Here is a 17,476-nt window from a genome sequence, read left to right as displayed (position 1 = left end):
AATAGATACCTGCCGCCACTTCCTGGGATGGTTCAGTCGCTGCAGGGCCACCAACAACGTTAGCAGTTAGCTGGAGAAACAGGATAAAGCAGCTGGGAACTAGCAGCTAGCTTCTGTGTCTCCAAACATTACTTTGCGGCTGGGAGAAAATATATTTTAACTCTGGACGGTAGGGTGGTAATTGGGCGAAAAGCCCTACATGACCAATTCGGGGCAACACACTGAAATACCTTAAGCGCCCACTACACTGCAACTACTTGCTAGTACGATATAGTCAGCGCAACGAAAGCTGTCCAACGTGCAGTGGCAATGCAGTTATGGTAGGTAGACGGGGTTTAACGTCCCGTCCACATCGATGCCATTACAGACGGAGAACAACCTGTGACTGTCAGCGATGGGGAAGCAATCGGCCGTGCCATTTCAAAGAAATCATCCCGGCTTCATCCTGAAGCGATTTATGGAAATCACGGAAAACCGAAATCTGGATGGTCGGACGCGGATTTGAACCGTCGATCTCCCGAATGCGAGTCCAGTGTCCTAATCACTGTGCCATCTCGCTCGGTGTAATTATGTTTGTACCATATGCTCATATAGCATAATTTGCTCAAATATGTAACAAAACGTTTCAGTGAAAAGAAGCATCTCAATCCGAACTTGTTTATGAAGAGGTTGAATGGTATCCGTGTGGTCGCGCATAGGTTTGTGTTGCAAGCCTTTGCGAGAAATGTTAATTAGTGATAACGGCGAGAAACAGCCCTTCACGATCTTAGTGATATAAGGAATACTACTGCGAACAACACGCTCGAAAGCCGGCCGTGGTGGCCGAGCGGTTCTAGGCTCTTCAGTCTGGAACCGCGCGACCGCTACGAGGTTCGAATCCTGCCTTGGGCATCGATGTGTGTGATGACCTTGGGTTAGTTAGGTTTAAGTAGTTCTACGTTCTAGGGGACCGATGACCTCAGATGTTGAGTCCCATAGTTCTCAGAGCCATTTGAACCATTTGAACACGCTAGAACATAAATGTAATGATTGATTTAAGAGAAGACTGGCTCAATTACGTGAATGTCCTGATAACAAATTATTGAAATGGGTGACTGGTTTTAGAATATTATGGTGCACGAATCTACAATTTCATCATAGGCTCAGTGTATACACTAATAATTTTAGCTGATTAGCATCCGCACAACTGTATGATACGTATGTATGAGTTGTTTCGCAAGTGTGGTTACAATCACAAGATTAAAAAGAGCTATATGTGATCCTGAAGATGGTCACTATACGGCAAAAACTGGTCACTACTGGAAACGTGTTCCGGAATTTTGTTTTAATATTTTAAGAGACAGCTTATAACAATGGACTTCACGTGTTGCAAAGTTTTGTTCATTTGGATGTTTTTGGAGGTCCATGGATGCAATTGTTCACGATTGCAAACCGTATTTCCACACCCACTTACAGCACTGCATTTGTTTATGTATATACATAATAGCTTTTGAAATATTCAGTCTCATTATCAAATGTTAGGTCCATCATTACGTCAGACAGCGAAAAATTAGTCGCACTGAATCATCACAGCTAATGGCTCTTTTTTATGTCCCGGGCTACCGACCAAACTTCCATATACTAACATTAAACGTAGTTCTTCATTAAACGTGTATGTGGAACAGTCTAAATGTGCTCTTAAATGTGTTTACATCCCTTACAGTACCGGTTACGCGTAATACGTTGATTATGAGGAACAAATTCATTACAACGATTCCATTGAAAATGCATGGAAGTCAAAATATATTCAGATGTTAAATACATTATCTACTTCTGAGCAACTGTACGGTATTCCAGGGTATTTACTGGCTTGTCATTCCTAAGGTTTACAAATTCTTCGCCTGTTAGCTGCTTTTGTGTAGGTATATTCAGTAAACCGTCGTTTCTTAATACGCCGAGAGTGTAGGTGCAAGGATTAAGGGCTCTACTCCTGCTATTGCGTTCAAATGTCCTCCTGGACTTCCAGATCTGTGTTTTTAGTGGCCTTTTTAACTTCTGTGAAACAACTGCCCGTATGCTTTCTCCAAAGTACCAGCAACCTATTTTCTCCCCATTGTAATCGAACTGACTCATCATCTATGTCAACCGAATGTTGTCCGTCAGTATTCCTCCGTGTCTATAACACGAGAGCATTTCTTCGACTACAGCGTACGATGTCACTGAGAGGAACCGTCGGGATCCAAGTTGTAATTTTTAAAATAAGGAAGAAAGAGAGGTTCATGCTGTGCAGAACACAGAGCACAGATCACAGATATGTACTTTCATCTTCTCATTTCTCTGTGGAGTTTGATTTTTCTGCAAATGTTTTGTTTTGGGAACGCGAATGACATTCCTCGTGAAATTAAATGTAGCGTGATTTTCACGGACGATAAGGAGCCCCTTCTTCCAAACGGGCGTCCCTTACTTTTGTGTCTGAATTACATTTACTGGCCGGCCGGAATGGCCGCTACGGTCGCAGGTCTGAATCCTGCCTCGGGCAAGGATGTGTGTGGTGTCCTTAGGTTAGTTAGGTTTAAGTAGTTCTAAGTTCTAGGGTACTGATGACCTCAGCAGTTCAGTCCGATAGTGCTCAGAGCCATTTGAACCATTTTACATTTATTGTAGAAAACAAAGAAGGTAATTTGACGAAAGTGCTAAAATTTATGATTGTTAACTTCAACAGAACAGAAAATACTATTTTATACAATGCTACAGCTGAAATGAGTAAAAAGTCTTTCAGAAAGAATACAAAGCATTTAAAAATATTGTATCACATTTACACGTTTGTAAATATCTCTCGTCCAATATTTATGACGTGCCTAGTTACTTGCTCTCTGACTTTTTTATATTCATCAATATCTGTGGTGGTTAGTTAAATCAACGCTTATTGAAATATTTATTAATGTTTCTCGTTTCAGAAACTAGACTTGTGTCCTTCCTCTAAAGTTCGTTGACTGCAGCGGAAGTGTAAAGAGGTACATTGCGATACCAGTAGGTAGGAAAAGCTCTGAAAATGTCCAAGTGGCATTTTAGAAGTTATTGCGAATTCTTGCAGGTGCAATTTGAAGAACAAGTGTTTAAATTATCTCGTGAGGTTGTATCTTTTGCAACCTTGTGCCTGTACGTTGTCTACGTTGTCACGGTTACACTCCACGGCACTCGTCCTACGTAATTCCCGCTTCCACCTAAGATTAGCACCCTCTGCGCAGAATTAAAATTAAAATGTAATTGAGAATTCCGGGGCACATGGGGCATCACACAAGGAGAGTTTACTATTTTCTAAAGGACGGTCGTGTAGCAGCTTCATTTCCGGAGCAACCACCATATTTTGAAGAGAAGTGCATTCCGTGTAACTGAGAAACTGCAAAGTTATCCTCAGTCACTGAAATGCGTGTTTCGTTCCACGTTACTGCATTGTATTACACCGTGAGAACTAAACTTCAAGTTCGAACCTAGGCCTTGACAAGGATATGTAATAATCTGTATAAAGCGTGACTGCATTCCATTTGCTAATCCATATCTCCGAAGCTGAAGTAGTAGTCTCACCCTCAGGGCACAAAATTTCCGCAGTTCACTATGCTCTCAATTCCATTTGTTATAGATGAAGTGTAACGAAATTGTAAACTGAAGGCGGAAGGAAAGAAAAGGAAAGAAAAGGAAAGAAAAGGATAGAAAAGGAAAGAAAAGGATAGAAAAGGAAAGAAAAGGAAAGGAAAAGCAAGGAAAGAAAAGCACTGAGACACCCGGATACAGCACTCATTGCAACTGCACGTACTGTCCCTGCACGCCCCTCGGCAGACCCACATTCGCACATAGCGCCACCTGTCCCCAGTCTCTGTCCATATCCTTCATGCTCACTACTTTCAGATTCCGCCGGGAGTTAGGAAGTAATTGTGCATCCGCACTGAAGGTAGGTTGGTTGGAGAAGGTACCAAACTACGCGCTCATCAGTCCCCCCGACCTGAGAGTAACTAAAACCGATAAAATCCCACATTAAAAGAGGGAACTACAGTATCCATAAAATGATAAGCTATTGACAGGGAAGGAAGGAAAAAGAAGATGAGGTGAGGGAAAAAAGTGACATGATAGGGGCATGAAGGGAGAAGCACAGGAGACAAGAGAGATGCTCAGGACATAACAGACCCCATGAGGAAAGGAGTGGGAAGGCAGAGGGCCGGGGTGAACCACCAAGCCTAGTTGAAGCCAGTCCAGTCGGGGTGAAGGGGGAAGCATGAAAGCCTGCTATCCTCTCCACTCACCGATAAGGTGGAAGGCCCCTTCCTTAAATAAAGCGATAAAAAACCCCATCACGAATAAAACGTGAAATGAGATCCACCGCTGAGGCATCGTCAGCCAACACCAGGGGTAGCGATTCTGGAAAGCTAAGAGTCCGTCGTAGGGTGGCTAAGTTGGGGCAGTCCAATACGATGTGAGCCACAGTCAACATCGATCCACAACGACAGAGAAGGGCGGTCTTCACGACGGAGGAGATAACCTTGAGTTAGCCAAGTGTGGCCGATGTGGACCCTGCAGAGGACGACAGAGGCCTTACGAAAGGCCCGTAAGGAGGATCCCCATGAAGTTCAAAATGATTGGTTCAAATGGCTCTGAGCACTATGGGACTTAACATCTGAGGTCATCAGTCACCTCGAACTTAGAACTACTTAAACCTAACTAACCTAAGGACATCACACAACACCCAGCCATCGCGAGGCAGAGAAAATCCCTGACCCCGCCGGGAATCGAACCCGGGAACCCGGGCGTGGGAAGCGAGAACGCTACCGCACGACCACGAGATGCGGGCTGGCCATGAAGTTTTAGAATCCTTAATTGCCCTGAGCTTGTTCGGCCGCACAGAAGGTGGTGGATTCATGGCGAATCAGTCACGTGATCGCGTGGTGCGAGTGCTTTCGGACATGTCCGAAAGGACAGACACCACGTGTTCACCTAAGGAAATTGCTCTGTCTTGACGAAACCTCCTAGTCGATGTTTGAGTCGGACAACAAAATCATTGCCTCTCTCATGCTATTCCCTCCGAGACGACTCTGATTTCACTACTCCTTCAAATTACTACGTTATTTCTATCTTAACGTCGCAGCCACTTGTTAATTCTGCAGGCTGGTAATTCCACAATTTTTAACATCATTGTGGAATAACAGCCATTGCACACAATATTTTAATAAAGTAACCCTGATCGTAATAATTTTTTTATTTATTTTTAATCCTGGTTACTGATCTCAAGGACCATCCTCAGATCTCACGTCATCTGGAGCCCTAGGCTGAGGACGGTGTTATGGAGGGAACCACGAGAATTAAACATAAAAATTTATTATGATCTGGATTGTTTTGTAACAAAAAAAATTCACTTTCGTATTTTTGTGTAGATACTCTTTGATAGGCAATATTAATGGAACAAAATGACACACCGTCCCAATTCTTGCACGAGGCGCGGGAAGGGGAGGGGAGGGGAGGGGAGGGGAGGTGAGGTTATTTTGTGTGTTCTAAATGACTCCCATTAACAGGCAAACAATCGCTTAATAGTTTACCGATTACGACTGTCAGTGTTCCTTGCAGCTCGTTCAGTGTAGCTGGTTTCTGATAATAAACTTAATTTTTCAAGGTTCCCACAGACAAAAGACGAAAGGAGTAAGGCCTGAACACAGAGGATGGGCACTCAGCAGCTCCTCTTCGACATATGCGCCGTCCAGGCAGATTTTCATGCAAGTAGTCTCTGACATTTGTGTGGTAGTGAGACGGAGCGCCATCTTGTTGTAGGTAAAATCGGTGATTTACGAACACCTCTCTGATGGCAGGTAAAATCGATGTTTGGACCAAGTGGAGGTACCTCTCACCAGTTATGGTGTCTTCAGAAAAGAATGGGCCACTCAAACAGCGCAACAACAGACCACACCATACGTTAACACCCGGTAGATTAACGTTTGTCCACGTGAACGTGAGGACTTTCAGAAGCTCACTACAAGCAGCTGTGGCAGTTTACAGTACAGTCCAGTTCGAACTGCACCTTGTCACACCAAATAACTATACTTGCAAGCCGTTCTTCCTCGCGAGCATGCCTTCAAACCATCCTTCTACCCGGATCGTGCTGGTTCATAGTATCTTGGAATTTATACCTTCTCACTTTGTAGCCTTCGGAATTCGTTGTACGCTTGGTCCCTTGCCCCGCTTTTACGTGCAACCCGCTTCACAAATTTTTGAGGTGACCTACATAGTACAATGTTGCGACACAGTAACGCCTGAAGTTCGACTTTTTGATGTATTTGGTCGTCCAGATCTTTCCTTATGCACATCCTGAACAGTAACGTCGGCTTCAAATTTATCGCGAGTACGCTGCTGGAAAACGCTCGCCAAGATCCGTTCAGAAAACAATTGACTACGTTAGAGAGCAAAAAATGAAATGATCGTATGGCATCGTTGGCTGGGAGGCCCCGTCCGTGAAGTTCGGCCGCCAAGTGCCAGTCTTATCAGCTTGCGCGCCGGTGATAAGGATGTAATGATGATGAGGCAACACAACACCCAGAGCGGAGAAAACCCGGCCGGGAATCGAACCCGGGCTCGCTTACATGGGAGGCGAGCACGTTACTATCCAGGTAAGCAAGCGGGCGCTGTAAAACAAAATAGCAGAGATACGTCATTTTCTTCCAAAAGATATTATCTATCAAAGAGCGTCTACATTTTGCTGGAGCCTCTCCAGATCTCACTTTTATTTCATTTCTATATGCGAGGTAGAACCGTCATGTTATTTACCTGAACAGACTCTTAAAATAATTCTCTTTTCTCGTGTCATTGTATGTTCCGTTTTGTTCTATCGGGGCCGCAGCAACTGCATAGCACTGGGACCGGCAGCGACACGGGCAGCCTCGCGGAACAATAGGTTGAGGCGCGGCCTTTGCGGCGCTCGGCGCGGTCGGGCACAGCTTTCTAACCGGTTCCCGCTTCCTGGCACCACGAAAAATCCTACCAGGCACCACTTCTCAACGTCGCACCGCGGGGGCGCCCGCCGTCGCAGTCGTGCAGTCGGTGCCGTCCTCAGTAAAAGTCCTGTTTGTGGGTGAGAGTGGCGTACTGCACGCACTTTCGGAGGGAGCTGGACGAGCATTTCGTTGGCCCTGCGGAGATCGAAGTCTGCCGACTCAGTACCTCATACGGAGAAACAGGTCGACTGCTGGCAGACTGAAGCTGACTAGGGTAACCGGGAAGAGACTCCTTCCATAACATCTACCTTTATGCTCAAAATATCACCTTATGTTGTTCGGGCCACTTTCATGTTCCAGACGCGATTGGCCCGCGGGAAGAACGACAGTCGGTAAGCCACCGTGTGACCTCCGATTTCGCTAATTTCACCTTCACGGTCTTTTTGCAAGAGACTTGTAGGAACAAGCAACATACTGGTTGACTCTTCTAGAAACGCCCTCGAAATTTTAACAAAATCTCTCCATGACGCACAACGCCTCTCTTGTAGAATCTGCCAGTGAAAAAGACTGAGCATCTTCCTGACGCCTTCCCGCTTACAAGGGGTTCAACAAACAAAGCAGCACATTTTTCTCCCCAGTCAGTTTTGGTTGAAAGAAGTGTGGAATCTCTTGCGGGCCATCTTGGAATATTCTCGTTCCAGCCCCTATAGTTCCGATAGGTAGCGGCGCTGTGCGTAGCCTTCAAAATAGCACCTGTAACGGAAATGTGTTCCAAGCAGAGAGATGTCACTGATTTTGTTTTGGCGGAAAACGAGAGCATCGCAGATATTCATAGACGCTTGTAGAATGTATACCGAGACCTGCCACTGAACAAAAGCACGGTAAACCGTCGGGCGAAGTGTGTCAGCATCATACCAATGTAGCGCAAACCTGTCCGATCGCGGGTCGGCCGCGCACAGCTGTGATTCCTGCAGTGTTGGAACGTGCGGACACTCATTTGAGGTGATCGACGGACCACTACCAAACAGCTCGCTACTTAACTGGACGTATCTGTCCAACACTCGTCCACCAGTTCCGGTAGTCGAAGGTGTGTGTCCGCTGGGTTCGTCGCCGCCTAAGAGAATACCATAAAGAGCAACGAAGGAGAACCTGTGCGAAATTGCTGCAGTTCCAGCTTACGAGGCTGGCCGTGATCGTGACAATTTTTTGCCGAAAATGGTCACAAGCGATGATATATGGGTTCCTCACTTTGAATCGGAAACAAAAACGGCAATCCATGGGGGTGGAGTCCTATATCCTCTCCTCAGAAGAAAAAGTTCAAAGCCGCACGCTCAGCCGGTGAGGCCATGAAAACGATGTTCTGAGACGCTGAAGGCATTATTCCGTTTGGTGTTCTCCCACATGGTGCAATCATCTACAATCAAGTGTATTCTGCTACCTTCACGAAATTGAAGAAACGACTTCAGCGTGTTCGTCGCTGCAAAAATACGAAAGAACTTTTCCTTCTCCAAGACAAAGTGACAACTTATGCAAGTCTGCGCACCCGAGAGGAGCTCACAAAACTTCACTGGACTGTTCTTCCTTATCCACCCTACAGCCTGGATCACGCACATTCCATCTGCTTAGCCTAATGAAGCAGTACTTGGATGAGGGGAGGTTATTGATGCAGCAAGACGTTGGCTGCGACGTCGATCAGTGGAGTGGTACCATGCCAGCATACAGACCCTCCCAGTAAAGTGACGTAAGACCGTCACATTGAACGGAAATTATGTCGAACAATAGTGTTGTGAAGCCAAAAGAGAGGGGAATAATATGATGTATTGGAATCGTGAATAAAACCACCCTGCTTTCAGAAAAAAATGTGTTGCTTTGTTTGTTGAAAGTCCCTCGTAAATAACTGTGACGAAACGTGCGGTTCTTATTTGGATCTTGCGTACTTTCTATGCCAATCCCACCTGATACGGATCGCAGACTGATGAGCCATGCTCGAGTAGTGGTCTAACGAGGATTTTTTTTAAATTTATTTCGTGGATGGACTGCACTTCATAAGATTTCTTCTATGAATCTGTCAGGCGTGTCTTACCTACGACTAGTTTTGGAGTTTCTCTTTAAATCGCTTTTTAATGTATGTGACTGTTCTATAATCGTATAATCATACAACAATGGGCCTTTTTGCGTATTTACGCGTAATTCGCATATTTATCTACGTTGTCAATACCTAGAGCAATCATCGAATCTCTGCAGTCTCCCTGCGCCTCGCTACAATTTCCTAGCTTTTCGACTTCTCCGTATACATGACTGGTTAAAAAGAAAACGCTAAGGACTTTACAATTAATTCGTTGAGAGTTGAACTGGTTACTGTACAACATGAGCGAAACATATTTGTGGTGGTGGTTATTCCAAATCTCACTCGAGGTGCAGAACGTTTCAAAAAAGGATTAATGCGCTTTTCTTTCCCTTCTAACGGAAACGAAAGGCTGTCATCTGATGTGAAGTCTTCCTCTATCCTACGCCCTGAATCTAAACTGCTTGAATATGGTTCATTACGCAATGTTTCAAGCTTTCATCTCGCACATGTAGCACGGCAAGCATACTATTTTTTTAATGTGCCTAGAGATGAACCACTCTTAATTAATTTTATGTTTTAACCAAATGGAGCAGTATGGTTCCAAAGACTAATTCAGGTCTCAAAGATCTCTGATATTTATGTGCAGGCTGAAGCGACGAATGAAAATTTGTACCAAGGTCAGGATTCGAACCCGGGTGTTCTGCTCACTAGGCAGGCACGCGAACTTCAACCCCGCCGCGGCACAGTGGATTTGTACGACTGGACGGATTACCCTAGCACGCCTCCTTGTTCAGTCCAAATTCCCATTCACGCCTCCGCCTATTTAGTATTCCCACTAAAGTAACAGCAGTGCTAAGGCTCCCGAACTGTATTTTAAAGGTGTCTCAGCATCGAACGAAACGGGAATCCCGCCTTAGGCACCTTTTCATGGGTTTCAGGCAGGAACGCCATTTCGATCAATAAAGGACATATGGTTGGATTTCGTTCGATGTTGAGATGCTATTCCAACACAGTTGGAAAGCATCTGGAATGTTGTCCCAGTTTAGTGGGAATACCAAGTGGGAGAGAATGGAAATCTGGATTGAGGAAGGGTGTGTGTTAGGGTAGACCATGCAGTTGCAAAAAGCCACTGTGCCAGGGTGGTGTAGCGGTTAGCGCATTTGCTTACTGAGCAAGAGACCCAGGTTCGAGTCATGGCCTTGGTACAAATTTTCATTCGTCGCTTCAGTCTGCAGATAAAAATGAATTTTCTGTCAATCGGAGTGGAAAACAAGACTGTGGATATTACTTAGGCATTCTACCATGAAAACCAGCTCCTAGAATTTTCTGAGCACACTCAGAGATAAAGTCTGTCTTCGAATGCTAATCGAGATTATTTAGAATTCCTCTTAAGCGAAACGTACGAAAATGTGTTCCTACTCTGTATTTGCTTCTAAGCCAGTGTCCTCTTCTAGAGGAGTCTTCCTAAGCACTCCTTTCCATTCGCCCTTGTTGTGTATACTAATCCTACCTACTCGGTTCACTAGACAAACAATCAAACAAATCGTATTAATGAGTTTTATTACAATTAATCAAATACAATACTTAAGTTTGGCAATCACACGGATGTGTCACAAGCAAAGGGCGACATACGAAATAATAATTTTTGCAGTGACTGTTGATCTCTTAACTGACAAAAGTTAGTCCTGAACTGCTGCCTAAGTGGCTAATCTTGAAGCTGCCGTCCAAGTAGGTAATCTTGAAGCTGCTATTGAAGTGGGCGCCACCATTCGGGCGCGGAGCCAATGTCCTCTTCACACAGGGGCCGCTGCTGTCGCGTTGTCGTCCTGGAAGGGAGGTCAGTCAGTGTGTGATTGGCTGACGTCTTCTCACATCTCACAGCCTTCTCTTCTCTTTCGTTCCAGACTGGAGTGCCGGCGCTTGGCTTTACGCCGTAACAGCCCTTCCGTTCCCGCCATTGACACAACAACGACCTTGACGCGGAGCAAAGGCGTCAGCAGTCTTTTCCTCTGGCTGCTAACAATTAGCGTAGCATTAATTTTAACAGATAACACACATTTAGAACTGTTCAGTGAGAAGTTAACATTTTTTTTAAGAATTTGCACGGCTCTTTATCTTCACCTACAGTGGCTGATGCCTAAGCGATTCATAAGTCACCTGTGAATTTCATTTTTTATCTTACCTAATGTACTCCATCAACCAAGCTATCGGTTACCCTTAGCGCAACGAAAACGCATCGGCTACGTGAGCTTTAAACGTAAGCTTCCGGACGCAGTAGTTTCCCTTGTATCAACTGCAATTACACCACAGTCTGAAAGGATACTTGTCTGCCGGCCGCTGTGGTCGAGTGGTTCTAGGCGCTTCACTCCGGAACCACGCGGCTGCTACGGTCGCAGGTTCGAATCCTGCTTCGGGTATGGGTGTGTGTGATGTCCTTATGTTAGTTAGGTTTACGTAGTTCTAAGTCTAGGGGACTGATGACCTCAGATGTTAAGTCCCATAGTGTTTAGAGCCATTTGAACTACTTGTCTGACAACAAACCGCAACCACAAATTAGGACTATGCACTTGGGTAACTGCACAAGACAAAATACCCACAGACGTGCTTCTGTCCATTGGATGGATGGACTACCCGAAAGCAACCACTGACTTCACGAGAAAGAGGCGAGCGAGTAGAAGCTTGAAAGTAGGTAGTACTCCACTGCACAATATAAGTCAGAGGTCAGCGTCTCTCTCTATTTAAAAAAATAAAAATAAAAACAAGCTCTGTACTTAAAAGGTACAATTGCAACTGTCATATTCAGCTACCATATACACACTTGAGTACCGTATTTCATCGGCTGTAATTGTCTCTTTAGAGTGGGGACGTAGTGAGTTATCTTCAGTGCGCTGGCAGACACGGCGCAGACAACGCGCCTCTGGAATACGTGACCGGATTACACGCAAGACCTTAGGGAGACGTGTCCCGCAGCGGAATTCCACGCGCAGTGCCGCCTGCTGGCCGTGGCACGTGACCTTCAAAGAAAGCTCTCGTTGCTTAAGTCTTTTTTTCCTTCTTGTATACTTCAAGTAGGATGGCTAAACTAGGTAGCAAAGGTCCTTAATTATCTCCCTGCTGAGGTTCCTAACCTAACCATCCATTCCTTTACTGGCGACAGCCCTACATTTCTGTCGTTCATTGTTCCCACATTGTACAAAATACATCGTTTATGTTTTGTGAGCTATCCCCTCCCTTTCCCTTCGCCGTCTTCTCTCTCTCTCTCTCTCTCTCTCTCTCTCTCTCTCTCTCTCTCTCTCTGTCTGTCTGTCTGTCTGTGTGTGTTCGTCCAGCGATTTCTGTGAATGCTGCATATCGGTAACTGCCACTTTTAGTTGGGATATGGAACAGTTTACAATCGCAATTCATGAATTCACATTCTGAATCCCTACGTACCCGACTAACTTTCAAATGCGATTTCTGCGACTGACTGGATAGTGAAAATTCCATTCTCCCCTTGTTAAAGCCCCTAGTCTTTTCTGTGGAATGCTTATTGATAAATACTTGTTTTTTTTTCAGATTTGCTATGTGTACGTGAAAAGAACTGGAAGTACAGGTCTTCTAGTTGAAAGCTGACATCGGGAATAGTTTAAGTGCAACACTTGAAGAGAGACAAACTTTTACCTGTGTATTGTAGTGTTGGAAAAATACTCTTAACATACATAGTGGACACCCCCTTGAATTTTTCGTAATGTATATATAAGCGGATTTCAAAAACAAACCAGCCGGAGTCGGGAATGTGCAAACCGGTGACAGAAGGGTAATATCGTGGCGTGTGTAACGACTTGTGGCTCCGACCAGAGCGTGGAAGTTCACAGCCCATCGCTAGAGAGCACGTGTGCACGTCACGTGACTATACAGAACTAGCAGGAGCATGCGTCAATTGTCCAACGCTGCCAGTAGCATTGCAGACACTGACATGGAGGCGTCAACAGAAGAGCTATGAGGTGTTGTTCGTTTTCTGACAGTGGAAGGAGGAGGAGGAACAGACATTCATCGACGAATGTCACAAGTATACGGCGAAAACTGCATGTCCCTTGGAAGGGTCACGGCGTGGCACAAGCGCTTCAGGGAAGGATGGATGTCGTTAACTGATGATGGACGGTCTGGAGCACCACACTACGTTACCAATGACATCGCCCAGCTGGTGGATGCAATCATTCCTCAGGACCGCCGAGTGACAGTAAAAGCCGTAGCCGTCGTGGTCGGATTGAGCGGCGGAAGTGTTCGCACCATCATGACGGAACGACTGCACATACGCAAAGTGTGTGCCAATGGGTGGCCCCCAGTCTTCAACCACACCAGAAGCATGTCGAATGGCCCACTGTCTTGCACCTCTCCGGCTCTATGCTCGGGAAGGGGATGCTTTCCTGGCAGGAGTGTTGGCTGGAGGTGAGTCATGGTGTCATCACTTCGAACCAGAATCAAAATGACAGAGTCTCCAGTGGAAGCATCGAGGGTCACCACCAAAAAAAGCCAAGGACATCCCCATGGGGGCAGGAAAGGTTATGCTGCAGTTGTTCTTTGACCAAGATGACCCCCATCTGATTCACTTCCTACAGCACGGGAGAACAGTGAATGCCCAGCATTACTCGCAAACCTTGAACACCCTTCGCCAAGCGATCAAATCAAAACCACCAGACAATCTCAGCCGTGGGGTCATTCTGCTCCACTACAGTGCAAATCCTCATACGGTCAACACAGTCGCGGCATTCCTGCAGAAATTCAAATGGAAGGTTCTCTGCCACCCTCCATACAGTCCGGACATTTCTCCCTGTGATTACGCCATTTTTGGTCCCCTTAAAAGGGTTCTGAGGGACAAACGATTCACCTCGGACGACGACGTCCAGCTGTACGTGCGGAACTGGTTAACATCGCAGCCATTCACAGCCTTGTGTCACAGGGGAGCAAGTATCTTAACAGCCAGGGTGAATACTTCTAACATACAGGTAATGGTTTCTGTAGTTATGCCTCCGGCTCGTTTCTTTTTGAACTCCCCTTACACTATGTATATTTGTAAAACGAATCAAAAAACTCGTCGGAGCCTTGTCCATTATTCAATACACTTTTTCTGAATTTACCTAGCAGTTTTAGTTTTTGTGATGAAAAGTATGTTACGTGCATTTAAGTATGGCGCGAACGTAAACATTAGGCTACACTATAGGTGAATCTTTTAACACAACCTTTATTTGGCATTGGCCGACTCTCAACCGAATTATCACCTTTCAACCTAATCTAGACTTGAGGCTACGCTACTGATCAGTGTGTCACCGCAACCAGCATTTCAAGAATGGTCCAGTACCACAATCCAGCCGAACATATCAATGCTGCTACCCTGTGAAACACGAAGTATAAACATTTTCTTGGAGCAAAGTAGCTTCCTGGTTCATACCTTCTATAACAATTAAGTTATACATCCACAGCGTGAAACATGAGATTCTTAGAACAAAGTACGAATGTGGATCAACAGATGGCACATGGTGCTGAATGCTACTTTTAGCTGATGCTTGTGACTACTTGTTGTGACTGACATCGCAGTCAGATAGTGTAAAGCCAATATTCTGAAAACAGACGTCTGGTTCACTAGGATTTGTGACAGGTTTGTGATTTCTTGCCCACCCACGCGATATTCACCGAGCTTCCGTGAAGGAAGGTTGAAAGCTAAGGGTTTATAATTTCTTTCCACGGCAGAATCATATACATCTACCTCAGAGTTCAACGTCACGGTTACAGTGTGCATTACGAACACAGACAAAACTTTTTTGTTTCAAAGGAACCGTTCTGACACTGCCTTTAATTATAATACGGAAGTGAAGTGGGCGACACTAAAGTTTTTGTGCAAAGACGTCGAGATTAAGTACTATTTCCGCAGTCTAGTGGTGAAAATCCTAAAATGTAACAGGGTATTTTAGGCAAATTATCGAAGTCATATTAGGCGTAATATTATATAGATAAAAACGGCATTCCTTTTTGATAAATTTATTGTGTATAGAAAAACAATTATTTGTCCGAAATTTAGTTTGAAAAAGAGAAATGAATTAAATTAGCGCTTAGCGATCTTTCGAAGAGGTCAGAAAAATGCGATATTTCTTCTCTCCTAATCTATACCATCTATGGGTTGCTTCATTAATAACGCAACAAATTCCAAGCAACAATGACGAGTGCTATATCACCTAACTCAATAAAGATCTCAAGAAGAAATATGATTCCCGTCACAATTCCCCAATTTCTTTTCTTCCCCACTACCCTAGCCGAGGACTGTAAAATGGACGGTTTTATTTTATAAAATGCATTTTAACAATCATGTGTCTATTTGTCCCATTAGTCATCTACTGGTTTCGGTTATAACCGTCATCCAGGATGTAGGATACAACAGATTAGTTAAAAGCGTCCCATATTCCTTTGAAGCTAAACCAGTCAAATTGTCCGAACACCTGGCATATTTTGTCTTAGAATACTGACAGTTAACATCTCATCTCAAGTAGACAGACATGACAGAAAAAACAGGACGAACAATTATTGGAAGAAACCCTCAGCAGTCAAGTTGTATCAAAGATAGTACATTTGTACTGTCTGTCAATGTGACACGAGATATGACTGTCGGTATTCTAAAACAAATTATATCAAGTGTTTGTGCAATTTCTCTGGGTAATTTCGATATTGTTCAGCTACAAAGTAATATTGGATGCTTTTAACTAATTTGTTGTACCCTGCATCCTGGCTGATGCTTAATAACCGAAACTGGTAGATGACTAATGGGACAAATAAATAGATGGTGGTTGAAACGCATTTTATACAGTACTTTAAGGCTGTTGAATCTCACCTTATGGAAACATTAAGGTTTAGTTTTACTTGCAGCTGTACATTTAAAAGACCCACGTCTTGAGGGAAAATGTGAGAACTAGTGCAATGCGATACGTCGCTGTTAACAAAGGAGATTTAAGCGCCTGTCACTCAAATCGCACGTGTCAGCAGATGTCACCCGTTGACGTATAGCAGAGCACTTATTTTATCGGTCGTGCGGAAATGGGTTTTAACGATGTGCCGCCAGCATCTGCGTCAACGCCTTCAATTAGTCACGCTGATAACAATTAATATTTGTCAATCCTCCCACGCATTACAATTTCTGTATTGCACGGAAAGGGAAACTATTGCGAAAAAATTGTGCAAGCTTCGACTCGCCAGACAGTGTGATACAGTGTGCAAAAACCAGGACAGAGCTGCGGTTTCCTCTACTCGCGGACTACGAGTTGTTTAACCGACGGACGTACTTACAATATGGAAGAAGGTCAACAAACTGAGCATTCAGCTACTGCGTAAAATTATTAATCTAGGCAAATATGTGTTTTACTCCCTGGTGACAAAACAGAGTAAATTCTCCAGCGTATCACAAAAAATATAAATTCTGCAGTATGTATATGTACAAGTATTAAACTATTGCCCTGTATTACCACTATCATAATTACTATTATTTTTCCTTGTGGAAATCATGAAGACAAAAATAGATTTCAGATATTTGGCTACGAACTGCTAAGTTGATGATGTAAGTTTAATTTTCGCTATAGTTTTATTACTCCTGTGGTGCTTATAGTGTAGTTTCTTCCGTAGAAGAGGAACCTGACAAAATTAAAGCAAGATTGGTGACTTTTCTGTAATTTTTAGTTATTATTTGTAATTTGGAACAATGCAAAAGTATATATCCTCTATTTCGAACCCTTATATGTATTATGACTTTAGTACTTACTTTTTATTTATCGCTACTGTGTTAGCCTCAGCGTTAAACATATTCCAATCGCCGGTACGTTATAAATGGCATAATTCTACAAGATTTGATGTCAACCTTTGTCAGGATGTCACTGAAATAATTTTTGTTGGTCACACATAATCCACTTCTGAAAGTGAAGCTATTCAACCACTCTAGAAATATTTTTCAATAGGCCGCATAGCTCGACTAAGCGAAGTGTATCCCTTTAAGGACTACAGTTCATACTGGAACTACGATAAGGGCCTATTCGTCCCCCCCGTACGAAATATTGTAGTATTCCACTTTTCGTGTGTTCTGAATTCTGCAATACGGGGTAGCCCTCTTCGCAAGGTCCATGCCATTAGCCTTTCCAGTTAAATGGAAGGTAGCTTCGTCACAGAGTACCAACTTGGCGGAGATATGTTCATCCTCAGCTACTTTCTGTATTGCGATGCAAAATTGAAGGCGCCGGTCGTAATCTTCCGGTTTCAGTTGTTGGACGAGCTTCAGACGATACGGCTTGGAACGTAAGCGCCGTCGCAAAATCTACCCCACAGCTTGCTGTGGTATTCGTGACTTGCGCGGACAGTTGATTTTTTGTTTAGCGTACGACACGTTCTCTCACCTCTCCACGGCTGCGTCTGACACACTTGGTCGACGAGCACTTTTCTGTTTACA

General features: G+C 44.3%; 1 protein-coding gene and 1 non-coding gene across 3 annotated transcripts in view; one reads left to right on the top strand and one right to left on the bottom strand.

Annotated features, from left to right (window-relative positions):
- LOC126354517 (putative polypeptide N-acetylgalactosaminyltransferase 9) overlaps window positions 1-17,476 on the bottom strand; it is a 1,011,821-nt gene that overhangs the window by 933,905 nt on the left and 60,440 nt on the right. The gene's annotated exons all lie outside the window — the stretch shown is intronic.
- On the top strand, window positions 10,152-10,223 carry Trnas-acu (transfer RNA serine (anticodon ACU)). The gene has a single exon. It is a non-coding gene; the product is annotated as a tRNA-Ser (tRNA).

Source organism: Schistocerca gregaria, chromosome 3, assembly GCF_023897955.1.
Source record: "Schistocerca gregaria isolate iqSchGreg1 chromosome 3, iqSchGreg1.2, whole genome shotgun sequence".
Classification (NCBI taxonomy): domain Eukaryota; kingdom Metazoa; phylum Arthropoda; class Insecta; order Orthoptera; family Acrididae; genus Schistocerca; species Schistocerca gregaria.
This window is presented reverse-complemented; position numbering and strand designations above follow the sequence as displayed.